The sequence below is a fragment of the Manis javanica genome, chromosome 15, assembly GCF_040802235.1.
Source record: "Manis javanica isolate MJ-LG chromosome 15, MJ_LKY, whole genome shotgun sequence".
NCBI lineage: Eukaryota > Metazoa > Chordata > Mammalia > Pholidota > Manidae > Manis > Manis javanica.
This window is the reverse complement of record NC_133170.1, coordinates 41,422,124-41,435,488: the sequence shown is the minus strand read 5'-3', so window position 1 is coordinate 41,435,488 and position 13,365 is coordinate 41,422,124. Positions and strand designations below refer to the sequence as shown.

At 40.8% G+C, this 13,365-nt stretch overlaps 1 protein-coding gene across 6 annotated transcripts in view; it reads left to right on the top strand.

Annotated features, from left to right (window-relative positions):
* The first annotated feature begins 282 nt into the window (after positions 1 to 282).
* TBC1D5 (TBC1 domain family member 5) overlaps positions 283 to 13,365 on the top strand; it is a 642,656-nt gene continuing 629,573 nt past the window's right edge. For 3 of the 6 annotated variants that reach the window (XM_073223289.1, XM_036996277.2, XM_073223290.1), the window contains exon 1: positions 284 to 646. The gene's annotated coding sequence lies outside the window, so the exon portion shown is untranslated. Of the gene's footprint in view, positions 647 to 13,365 lie in introns of all 6 variants that reach the window. The other 3 variants (XM_036996276.2, XM_036996275.2, XM_073223292.1) reach the window with 2 other exon arrangements.

Genomic DNA, 13,365 nt, shown 5'->3' with positions numbered 1-13,365 from the left:
GGGAGGCCATTGACATGCAAGAAGGAAATGTAAATTATTTGGAGGGTCCCAGGGGTTGACATCTCCCCTTCGTCTCAGTGTCACCCTGAAAAGGTAGTAGTGAGTGTGAGTTGCTGAGTCCCAGGAACAAGTGTGCAGCCTTCAGGGTGCGGAGGTTCGGAGTGGTGGGGGGTGTAGCGAGGGAGAAGGAAGTGCGAGGCGGGGTGGGGACGGGACACAGGGGGAGCGGGAAGCCCTGCTGCGCATGCGCTCGGGCAGCCGGTAGGCTCACTGCTGGGGGTTCCGCGGACGGCGAACTCTCCACTTCCCGCCGTGCGGGGCCCCACAGACCAGCCCAGACAGCGAGCGCGCGGTGCGCCGACCATCCTCCAGACCCTCGCGGGCGTTTGCGCACGAGCGTCCTGGGCGCGCGAGCCGCGGGGTTATTAGAGGTGGAGCGCGGGGAGGGCGCGCGGCAGGAGGCGGCCCGTTACGGCGAGAGCGTGGTCACGTGGGCGCTGGTCACCGCCCCCGCCCGCCCTGTTCTCCTTCTGGTCGGGCCAGCCCCGCCGGCTCCGCGAGCGATCGGCTGAGACTGAGGGGGAGAGAGGAAAAGAGGGGAGGAGGACTCAGGGAGTAGGAGCTGGGGAGTCCTTCTGCGCCACAGGTAAAACCAGATGACGGCACTCATGAAAAGGCCCGAGCCCCCTGGGCGCCCGTCTCCCTCCAGCGCAGCTCCCACCTGCCGTCGCTCCCGCCCGGCCTCCCTTCCGCCACGGGTCCGGCTCCGCCCGCCTCGAGCCGCCGCCGCCGCCGCCTCGCAAGCCTGCGGGGCCGCGCGCGGTGCGCCTCCGGGAGCGGAGTGGGAGCCGGGGCGCGGGAGAGGAGGCCCCCAGCCCCGGGCGGGAGGCCGGCGTTGCTCCTCTGGCCCCGGCCTACCCTCCTGCGGGAGGCCGGCGGCAGCAGGCCGGGGGCTCAGCTTTCTTCCTGCGCATCCCCCTGTCCGTTCGGCGGCGGGCGGCACGCTTCCTCCTCAGGCCGGAAGCGGTCCGAATCCCAGACCGTCTCAGATCAGCCTGGAGGGCGAGGAGCGCTTCGCCTTTGACAGGAGAAACACGGCCTTGTCTGAGTACGACTTCAGTGTATTCACCTGTGAGAGCGAGCAAGTCGAGGCTTTTCAGAATAATAATGAGAAACAAAGTTGATCCCTCTTCTCCTACTTTTCCTGGCAAAACCAACACAAACATCCAAAACAATGCTCCGGTCTACAAATGACCTAGACTTTGTCCAGTACTTGCTATTAAATAGTTTTAGTACCAGGAATATGATTTATGTTTGAAGTTCACATCCTTTAGATTTTTTTTCTGAATAATTTCTCTGGAAAGAGTTTCATTTGTCAGTTCCGAATTGGGACTAAAGCCCGGAAGTTTTGCATGCAGGGTGCATACCTTTGAGCTGGACTGTGCTGAGATTTCTAGACCCAGTCATTCTTTTATATTCTTTGTATAACAAAATTTAGCCCCCCAAACGATACATTAGTAGTGTGCGGTTGCACAAAATAGTTAAGACTGGAACAATTAAATGTAGGCATTGTTGAAAATCTTTGAACACTTTTGACTTATATTAGTGGTAAAGAAATTCATTTATATGTTGGTTATTTCTCTTAATGAACTTTTATGATTAGATGTTTTGGAATTTTCATACCATACATCTAAACTAGAATAGACGTAGAGCATTTAAAATTTGTGCAACTATCTGCAGAAAACTAATATGATGTAGGACTTCTTAAACTTCAATGTGCATAGAAATTCCTTGGGGATGTTATTTAAAAATGCAAACTCTGAGTAGTTCTGTAATGCAGCTTGTTTGTCAGCAATTTTTACAAGATTCTAGGTGCTGCTGGACATCCTTTAGCAACGATGTAGGTAACTCGTGTGCCAAGAAATGAAATGATGTGGCAATGAGCAAGTGCCTTTTAGTAATTCTCCCAGCGTGGGATAGAGGGCTTGAGGGAAGAGGCAAATGGTAGGATGAACTGAGAAAGCTTGCTTTAGGGAGACCCTTTATACAGAGTGAGCAGGCCACGTTGGGTAGGCAGGGGGAATAGCAGAACTGGGGCAGCTGTCTCAACCAGGAAGAGTGCAGGTACCAGTTGTTGATTCTGTGTGGTGCCTGCATCAGTTGGCCCTGGCAATATAACGTAGAAGTTCAGTACTTCTGGCTGGAGGACTTGCTCAGTTATGGGTAGTTGGGCTTTATCAACATACAGGTTATTAAGCATATGTCTGAATGCACTGCTGGGGTAAAGATTCTTTGGTGAAAGTATTGAATGTGTGCTCTTTCTTACTCAAATGCAGCCTCAGTTGAGTAATGCAATCCTGAGCCTTGGAATCAAGCTTGTAAACAATTTAGGGTCTCCACCTGTTGTGGGTATTCCTAACTGGATTCCGATTTTTTTCCTAAAGTAATTTTTAAAAAACATAAATTGAAAAGTTGAAAAGTGTCATACATAACCTAATATACTTTACATAAAAAGTACACATGCCTGTACTTTTAAAAACCTTTATTAAAGTATAACAACTTTTAGTACTGTAATTTTTTTTCACAAAAATGTTTTAATTTCTTTTAAAATCAGAAGAAAAAATGAGATTTTAGAAGAAAATGTTTTACTTTGTAATTTGAATGTATTCATCTTTATGCCAATGTGAGTTTTAAATACAATTTTAATATATTTTTTAAATTAAAATTTTGTTGTCATTAATCTACAATTACATGAAGAATATTATGTTTACTAGGGTCCCCTCTTCACCAAATCCCCCCCACAAACCCCATTACAGTACTGTCCATCTGTGTAGTAAGATGCTGTAGAATCACTACATGTCTTCTCTGTGTTGCACAGCCCTCCCCATGACCCCCCCCACATTATACGTGCTAATTGTAATGTCCCCTTTCTTTTTCCCCATCCTTATCCCTCCCTTCCCTCCCTTTCTCCCCAGTCCCTTTCCCTTTGGTAACAGTTAGTCCATTCTTAGGTTCTATGATTCTGCTGCTGTTTTGTCCCTTCAGTCTTTCTTTGTTCCTATAGTCTTTGGGTTTGAGGTGAGTCTCTTATAAGCAGCATATAGATAGGTCTTGCTTTTTTATTCATTCTATTATTCTGTGTCTTTTGATTGGTGCATTCAGTCCATTAACATTTAGGGTGATTATTGAGAGATATGTACTTACTGCCATTGCAGGTTTTAGATTCATGGTTGCCAAAGGTTCAAGGTTAGCTTCTTTAGTATCTTACTGTCTAACTTAACTCACTTATTGAGCTATTTTAGACACTGTCTGGTTATTCTGTATTTCTCTCCCTTCTTATTCCTCTGCCCCCATTCTTTATATGTTGGTTGTTTTATTGTGTGATCTTTTGTGCTTCCTTTAACTGCTTTTGTGGGTAGTTGATTTTATTTTTTGCCTTTAGTTAGTATTTGGTTGGTCTACTTTCTTTGCTGTGATTTTATTTTCTCTGGTGACATCTATTTAGTTTTAGAAGTGCTCCCATCTAGAGCAGTCCCTCTAAAATACCCTGTAGAGGTGGTTTGTGGGAGGCAAATTCCCTCAACTTTTGCTTGTCTGGGAATTGTGTAATCCCTCCTTCATATTTAAATGATAGTCGTGCTGGATACAGTGTTCTTGGTTCAAGGCCCTTCTCTTCCATTGCATTAAATATATCATGCTATTCTCTTCTGGCCTGTAAGGTTTCTGTTGAGAAGTCTGTTGATAGCCTGATGGGTTTTCCTTTGTAGGTAATCTTTTTCCTCTCTCTAGCTGCCTTTAAAACTCTGTCCTTGTCCTTGATATTTGCCATTTTAATTATTATGTGTCTTGGTGTTGTCCTCCTTGGATCCTTTCTGTTGGGAGTTCTGTACACTGGCATGGTTTGATCGATTATTTCCTCCACCAGTTTGTGGAAGTTTTCAGCCATTATTTCTTCAAATACTCTTTCTATTCCTTTTTCTTTCTTCTTCTTCTTCTGGTACCCCTATAATGTGGATATTGTTCCTTTTGGATTGGTCACACAGTTCTCTTAATATTGTTTCATTCCTGAAGATCCTTTTATCTCTCTCTGCCTCAGCTTCTATGCGTTCCTGTTCTCTGGTTTCTATTCCATCAATGGCCTCTTTCATCTTATCCATTCTGTTTATAAATCCTTCCAGAGATTGTTTCATTTCTGTAATCTCCCTCTGGACGTCTGTAATCTCCCTCCGGACTTCATCCCCTAGCTCTTGCATATTTCTCTGCATCTCCATCAGCATGGTTATGAGCTTTATTTTTAATTCTTTTTCAGGAAGACTGTTTAGGTCTATCTCCTTCTCAGGGTTTGCCTCTGTGATCTTGGTCTGTATCAATTTCTTCTGCCTTTTCATGGCGGTAGATATATTTGTGGGGAGCTGGAGCGTGTGTTGGGTAAGAGAAAGTCCCTTCTTGCCAGTTTATGGCCTTCCTTTCCTGGGAGAACAGTGGCTTCTAGCGGCTTGTGCTGGGCAGCTGCGTGCAGATGGGGCTTCTGATCTTGCCCAGCCGCTATGGAGTTTATTTAGCTCTGCAGTTGCTGTGGGCATGGCCAGCCTCAGGCTGCTTCTCCAATATGGAGGAGCCACGTTGGAGGGGGGAACAGGCAGGAGGCTGTTTATCATGGTGAGGGGAGGGGCCTCCGAGCTGCGCTGTGGGGGTTTGGGCACCCAGAGCTCTCTGAGGTTCGCAGCTGCTGGGCTAAGTGTCCCAGGGCACTTCTGTCCAGCTGTGGGGTCCCTGTCCCTTTAAGACTTCCAAAAAGCACTCGCTTTTCTTTGTCCCGGGTGCGCCAGCTGCAGGGACCCGCTCACAGGTCTTACTGTCCTGTTTCCCTAGTTTTCAGCACCCCACGCACGCCCTGTGTCTGCGCTCCGGTGCGGATGGATAGGGCCGGATGTTTAGCAGTCCTGGCTCCCTCTCCCTCCCCGCTCCGACTCCTCTCCTCCCGCTGGGAGCTGGGGTGAGGGGCACTCGGCTTGTATCTTACCCCCTTTGCGAGGCGCTGGGTTCTCATGGGTGTGGATGTAGTCTGGCTATTGTCCTGTGTCTTCTGGTCTCTTTTTTAGGATTAGTTGTATTTGTTGTATTTTCAAAAATATTTTTGGTTTTGGGAGGAGATTTCCGCTGCTCTACTCATGGTGCCATCTTGGTTCTCTCCTTTAGTACTGTAATTTTTATAATCATTTTACTTTATTTCTTTATTATATTTTTTCTTCATGTAATTAAATGATATTTATGACAGTACTTTTGAAGCACTTACCAAGTCACAGGCACTGTTCTGCACACTTTATCTTCCTTATTTAATCTGCACAAAACCTTTAAGGAAACTGAAGCAGAGAGAAGGTAAAAGTCCCATGCTAGCCCAGAGTTAAGACTCTAGCTGGCTAACTCTGAATTCCATGCTTTTAACGATCTTCTGCCTTTTTAGAAGAAAATAAATTAATGATGCTGTTTAAATACCCTTTTCCTAGTATTTTTGAGAATTATGAGCTTCACTTCAATTTTGAAATTCAGATTTGTCATCTTTTTAAAAAATTCCCCCCATTTTATCTTACTTTAAATGAAGAGCTGCCTCAATAATTATAATCTCTGAATACAATATTGATCTTTGCAAAACTTCATTTCGTTTTGCCCAGACAGCTGCACCAGTCGCTGTCTGAGTTTGTTTGTCACTGTTAAATGTGAAAGTAGTATCTATTTTCATTTGACCCTGCAAGTTTTTAGTCCTCATTTCCTGCCTATGCCTGTCTGCCAGCCTCCCCTCTCCCCAATGCATAAGTGGTAGGGTTTATTCTGTATTTGATACTCTAATATTTAGGATTTTGGGGGAATTGACTGTGTTACTGACTTTTTATTTGTCCAGTAAAGATTATTAAAAAAAACTCTTTTAAGCGTTGGTTGTTACCATTTTGTGACACTGAAAAAGGACAACCTCAGAATAAAGGATATTTTAAGTTGAATAATTTGTTTCATAAAAGAATTAACATCATCTGTCCCCTACCCCCTTTTTTCTCAGTCCACTGAAAGCTTTGTCCCATATCAGCACCAGTCTGAGGAATGGTGCTTGTACACCTGGTCTAAAACATTTCTCTTAACAAGGACCAATAATTAGAATGGCAGTAGTATACAGTGTATGTACCAGAACTTGAGAAATGAGAGGTTATGGCTGGGAGCAGTTGTGGGAGGGGGTGGAAAAGAGGGGAGGGAGAGTGTTGGGAATGGGGGGGACTGTGGGCTGATTCCAGTAGCATTAATTCTCTATTAATTGGGATAAGATTGAATTTGGGAAGAAAGTCACTGTAACAAATCTGTTGTACATGTTTTCTCAAAGCTCATAGTTTTATTGTGATGTCTGTTACGATACCATGCTGTACAGTTTCTTAGCCTCACAGTGCCTCATCTTTCTGATCTTTATAATGTCAGTAATAATAGTACCTCACAAAGTTGTTTTGGGAATTAAATGAGTATATTTGTGTAGCACATACATACAATGCTTAGTCTCTGGCACATAGTTAGCTATCATGTGTTAGGTATTATATCTACTACAGATAAACTGCATATCTATATAATCAAGAATGACTATTTGAATAAACTTATGGAAATTGTACATTTATTTCATATAAAGCTGTATAGGTCAAGAAAACAAAAGTTTCTACTTTTTGGATAAAAATACAGAACTGTTGTAGTAATATTTTATCCCTTTGGAGAATTAAATATGAATAAATAAGGTTTGGCAGATCTTTTAAAACAAGGAAGTAAGGCTGTAGAACTAATGTTGTCTTTGATAGTGGTATGAAATGACCGGTTTAAAATTTTCTAGTGTTGTGAAGCCTAGGACAAAATTACCTTATTTTTCTGAAGGTAACCTGACTATGTTTACTTTCCTCAACTGACTCCTTTGTTCCTTGAAATAATCCTCCTTTCTTTGCATTTTCCTATGTGTCCCAGAAGTAAAAATATTTTAGAATTCAGAAAATTAATATGGTGTATGTGCTGTATACCATGAAACCTCCTGATTCACCCCATCATCATACACATTGATTTTGCCAGCAAAATTATACATCTTCAACCCAATAATAAAAGAAAAAGACTGTAAAAACCCTCACATTAGTTAGGCCATGATTTGTTGACAGCTTAGTAAACAATTAGTTTTTAGAGCTTTTTGGATTTTTGGAATTGGAGATAAAGGTTTTGGGTCTGTATACATATATTTTATAATTCATAGTAGTGTAACCGTGAGGGTCTGGTTCTGCTGCTGCCTGATGCAGCCAATACACCGAGACAGTGTCAGAAAGAGGAAAAGCTTTATTAAAAAAGCCAGCAGGTTGAAAGACGGGAGGACTATTGCCTAGAGCCCCATCTTAACTCTGGGTTGATTTTAAGATCCTTTTATGCCAGGGAAAGGGAGAGCAGGAGGGGGAGCAGGAGGTGAACAGATAATTCCAGACATCTAGACATCAGTGAGGGTCGGAGGAGGGTCACGAAACTCCCAGTCCTTGGTTGCTTGAGTCTTGTCAGCACAGGTCTGGTCATGGCGTTCCTGCAAACTCCAGGTAGGACAATTATTGTCTTCCCTCTCAAGCTGTAGGCAGAATTATTAAGAAGCCTGTGTGCAGAACTGCAGTTACTTTTGCAGATCTAATAGGGAGTGTTGATGAACGATCTTGTGGTAACTTTCAGTTCCTCTCCTAGGTTTGTCTTTGGACTATTTCTGTCTCTAAACTCTGGGAACAAAATAGACAATGTTGCCCTGTCTACTCAGTTATCCTTATCTTGCTCCTGGTGCTAGCAAGGAGCTAGAGACCAGCTTCTAACTTCTTTAGGTCCAGTTACAATAGCTACTCCCTCCTTGACTAGGCAGAGAACTGGAGTATAGGATCTCTGTATGAGCATTTTGTATCTTTCATACTTGCTGTAGGGCCCAGCATGCTATAGGTACTCATTAAATGTCCATTCGTTTGGGTGAAAGCGATCTAAAGATAATGTCATTCAGACATTGTTCTGTGCTGCATGTGGTTATCTATGGCTAACTCCATGAACATGTTTAGTAACTGCAGATTTATTGCTTTTCTCAACTCCGTTGCCTAGGTTATTGGGTTATTTTTTTGAAACAAAATAGATTTATGAGATTTGAAATAGTCATTATAGGTGATTGAAATTTTCATAAACTTATATTGACAAGAATGTTTACCTTCACCTTTTTACAAGTCATGAAGTTTACATGATTTACTTTTTACTTAGAAGAATGATTTACTTTTTAAAATCAGCAGTATTTAGTTTTATGTGATAATTTATGACAGACTAGCTGTGGTATATCTTTAAGGAAGGTGCTGCTTCCTTAAAGTAATATCTTAGGTGATATTAGTGGGTAAATATCTTAGGTGAAATAATTACAGTATGATAGTTTAGCCTGCCATTAGAAAAAGTTTTTTTTCCCTATTATGAAAAGTAATGCCTTTTGTGGAGATTTTATGAAAAATAAGTGATCAAAAATAATTACTTGTACTTTTGGGAATCTCTTACATTTCTCTTTAGGGTTATCTTGCCTTGAAGAGGCTGAAAAACAGATTTGTACCACAAGTAGTAGTTTAGAAAGCTGAGTAACAAATGTTGGTTAGCAGGTATGTTTTATCTCTTAGTGTTACTTAACATTTGTCCCTAAAATAAAAAGGTTGAACCGAAAATAATTAGGTTTCCATTTCTAAATAGTGGATCTTCAGAATAATTAGATCAGTGAGAAATAACCTGCACTTAAGATACAACCACCCAGGAAGAGATGCGCCTGCCTTCTGCTGGAGCTGGGGTGATACACTGAGAATACTGAGTGCAAGTTACCAGCCCTTGCCACAGAGTTGTTCATTCTGTTTGACGATGACCTGTGGAGATCGGCATCACCCCTTTACAGTTCCCAGGATAGGTATCTTTGGAAGGGTCCGAGCAACTGCCCTGCAGGAATCCAAGTGGAGTTACTAACATTTCACCTGTTGGCATCCTGGGGTGAGACAGTGCATTGGTTGCCCTGTATCCCTGGTGGGGTAGGTGGGTGGCGAAAGGTGGAGTTGATGGGAGATGGACAGATGGTACCACTATTTCCGTCTTTGTCTACTAAATTCATTAGGCTTCCTGTTCTTCATGAAGTCCAAGAGTCTTATAGTAAGAATACTCATTTTGATAGGTATATGTGTATGGTGTAAGTACGCTTGGATAAGTTGCCTCTCCCCTCTCCAATCTTCATTTCTCTTATTTAGGAGTTAATATCTTTATCCTGTATTGTAGATATATATAGATAAATGTGTATGTGTAGATAACACCTATTTTTTAAAGCTAAAAGTGAATTTATGGTATTTTGTTCATTGCATTTGTTTTTCATTTACTATTTTATATTACTAATGTTACTTTTCCACGTAATTATTAGTGGCCCCATACTGTTTCATTGTATGAATGTGCTATAAATAGCCCTCATTCTCCACACCTAGATTCTTTTCAATCTTTGTGACGTGGTGCTACACTGAACATTATTGTAGCTAATATCCCTTTGTGCCTATGCATAATTATTTATTTAGGAAAAATTGTGAATGTAATTTCTGGGTTAAAAGATATGCCCATGATTAATAGTTTTGATACAAGTGACCATATTGCCCACCAGAAAGGTCATACTACTTTATCCTTCATGGCAAAGCTGTTTGAGAGGCTCCATACTTGCTATTATTGGGTATTATCATCTTTTCTTTAACAGCTTCATTTGTGTATAAATTGGCTTTATGCTTTCACTCCTTGTTCTACCTTCTTACAGGTTTGAACATTGTATGTAGTTAATTCTTGCTCTTTAATATCTTGCAGGCTTTTCCTACCTTACGTTTGTCTATCTATTAATTTATATATTTTAACAATTTTAATAGTTTCAATTTTAAATTTTGGATTTGTAGTTATTCTAGAACATATTGTATAGTGTGAAGTAAAAGGTACACAATTTTTAAGCTTTTGATTAGCCAGTTTTCTCAGTACTGCTTAGTGATCTGTTCTTCCTTCATGGTTATCAGAAGCGCTATCATTTGGTCTTCTTTTCAGTCCCACTGTATTTAATTTGTTTTTGTTGCAAATAGGGTTTTTCTCTGTTCCTTTGTGTTTCTTTGTGTGTATGTGCAGTATGTGTAAGTTTTTTCTGTCTGTTGCTAGTAAATAGAGGAGCTTTTGTTTTTGGTATTTATTTTAAAACCAGTCACTTTCTGAATCTATTATGCAGCTTTTCAGTTGATTCTTTTACACTTCCATGTAGATAAGCATACCATCTGAAGCCAACCATTTTTATTTTAGGGTATTTTTCATGATTAATTTTCATTTATGTAGGCTGTGCTGGAATGATTTTTCTTAATTTCAGTGACTTGATATATGTTTTGATATGGTATCATAATAAATTGATCAGCTCAGCTCTCAAAAGGACATTAAAGTATTTGGAAAACTCTGCCACTGCACCAAATGATATGTTATGTGTCCCCCCTGCCCCGGCCATCTCATTCATATGTTGAAACCTTGGTCCCCCTTTCCCCTGTGTGTTGTATTAGGTGGTGAGAGTTTTGGGAGATAATTAGAATTAGATGAGGTCATGAGGGTGGAGCGTTTATGAATGGGATTGGTGCCCTTCTAAGAATCCCCAGAGAGCTTGCCTCTGGCATGTGAGGATACAGTGAGAAGCCCATGGACTGCAACCTGGATGAGTACCTTCAACCAGAATTTGACCATATAGGCACCCTGATCTCAGACTTGAGCTCTCAGAACTGTTGAGAAATCAATTTCTGTTGTTTATAAGCCACCAGGTCTATGGTGTTCTGTTGTAGCAATTGAAATTGACAGTCCCTAAACTCTTTCTAGCTTTGAGGTTTTCTGATTTCACTTTCAGATCTAAGACTCCTGGTAATATACAGAACTCTGCGGTACTTTAAGTTAAAGTGCCTGCAGCTTCGTTTATAACTGTGGCCATCTAGCTCTAGCACCCAAGTAATAACTCTGAAGTTTTGCATTTTTATCTTCTTAAAGCTTGAAAATTTTTTCTGTGTAGATTGGCAGAAATTAAAAGAATACTGTCAGGCTGCGGAGATCAGACTGTGCATCATTGTGTTTGCTTGTCTGCAGTATCAGCTACTGTGATTTTCTGGTCTGCTTGTATAATTTTCTACCCCTTATGGTGAGTTTTCTTTCCAAGCTATGGTCCTGCTATGGTCTACTTAAAGTTTGCCAAGCCACAGTCTCTATTTGTCAAAACAGAGTGTAACGGAAGCCACTGGGAAGTGATAAATAGACCAGCTTATGTGAAGATAGGACAGAGTGGGAATAACAGGGACGGGAAGTGCCTGACATGTCAGTTCTTCTTCCTCTGGCCTCTTTCTACTTTCTGATTATTATTTTGGACCTCTTTGACTCTGCCCTTTTAATGATTTTCTCACTTCCTATTTATTCTCTAGATATACCTTGTTTTCTTTCTTTCAGAAAATAGCCCTCCTGCCTCCTTTCTAGTTTGATCAGGAGACAGACAGACAGACAGAGAAAAAGAGACAAATGTTGAGAATTTTATAGTAGTAACTGGGTGGTTGAGGACTACAGAGGAGATAGAGCTTACTGTTACAAGGAGAAAAAACTTCTTAAAAGTCTATTATAGCTCGAACCGTGGTTTCTTCTCTGGGCCTTAGACTTGTGTTTCTGATTGCCTACTGGATAACTTGACTGGATAGCCCACAGAAGACTCAAATTCAGTATGTCTGCAAATGAATATACCATCTTTTACAAAGCCTATTCTCCCTCCTGAGTTTATTATCTCAGTTGATGGCATCACCATAGTTGTTTAAGCCAGAAATCCGGCAGAAATTTTACTTACTTTTTCCAGATCTCACATAAAGGTATCAAACTCTGTGGATTCTACCTTTTGAATCCATTGTCTCTTTATCCCTGCTACTTCTCTGGTATATCATCTCTTGATTGCCCAGGTGTACCATTTCTTGATCTCTAGATCATCATCTCTTGCCTTTGTTTCCATTAGGTTTTCTGACTGGTATCCCTGGAGCCAGGTGATCATTTTAAGCTCTAACTTGATTCTCTTACTTTGTAAGTGTAATACCCTTCAGTACTCTCCATTACCTGTTTCTCAGTCGTGTTTCTCCTTTGGCTTCCCCTATACTCTGTGATTTCATTATAAAGTACTGAAATCTTTTAGTCTTTGGAACTGTTTATGATTTTGCTTGCTTTAAGCCTGTAATATTTTTCTCTATCTCTTGATCTGCTGACTCTTGTGAGGTCTAAGCTAAAATGCCACTGCTCCAAGAAGCTTCCTTAAGCCACTAAGTCTGTGTTGTACCCTTGCTGTTTGGCCAGATACCCTGTGCTAGTTCATAATATTTATTGTGTATTATAATTGTCTTTTGACTACTCCATGTATATCATCTTTACTCATACCTAATGCTGTGACTATTAAAAATAGATGTCCCATGCCAGGTACTGTTCTGGGTGCTGAAAATGTAGTAAATAAGAAGCTGTTCCATTTATTAACTGTGGTGTGATAACCATTCCAAAGCTTAGTAGCTTAAGAAAACAGTAATATTTATTATTTTATAATTTGTATAGGGTTTGATAGGGGTAGTTTATCTCTGTTTCACTTTCTGTCAGGTCATTGGAAGTTAGAGTTTCCACTTACAAGATGTTTACTCATATGGCTGGCAGTTGATGCTGGCTGCTGTCTGGGAGCTAAACTAGGGCTACTGATTAGAACATCTCCCTGAGGCCTCTTCATGTGGCCTGGGCATGGATGATGGGTTCCAGGGTAAGTGTCCCAAGAACAAGTATTTTAAGAAGGCAGCCCTCTTAAAGGCTAGGCTTAGCACTGATGAGCTTTATTTTTGCTGTGTTCTATTGGTTAAATAGACAGTCGGCCCAGATTCAATGTGAGGAGAAGAGAATTGAATAGACTCTCTTCAATTGTGACAGAATTTGTGACTATCTTTAATCCAGTATGCTGATCTAAAAAGAACAAAAACTACAACAATTATTGAATGAGTTAATATATGACTATACATTCAACCTCCCAAGAATCATATTATTTATTTTAAAAAATCAAAGTACAACATAAAGTGAAATTTTAAAAAGTAACTTCCATTCCCACCCTTCTTAACCAATAACTATGCTTTTTTCTGAAATATTCATATAATTTCTTGATTTTTTGTTTTAATTGTTCATGTAATTCCTAATGTTAATCAGTTTGGCATTCTATTTTTTAATTATTTTGTAAGTCCTCATGAACTGAAGTTATTACTCTGTATTTCTAGAAGTGGGATTATTGTATCA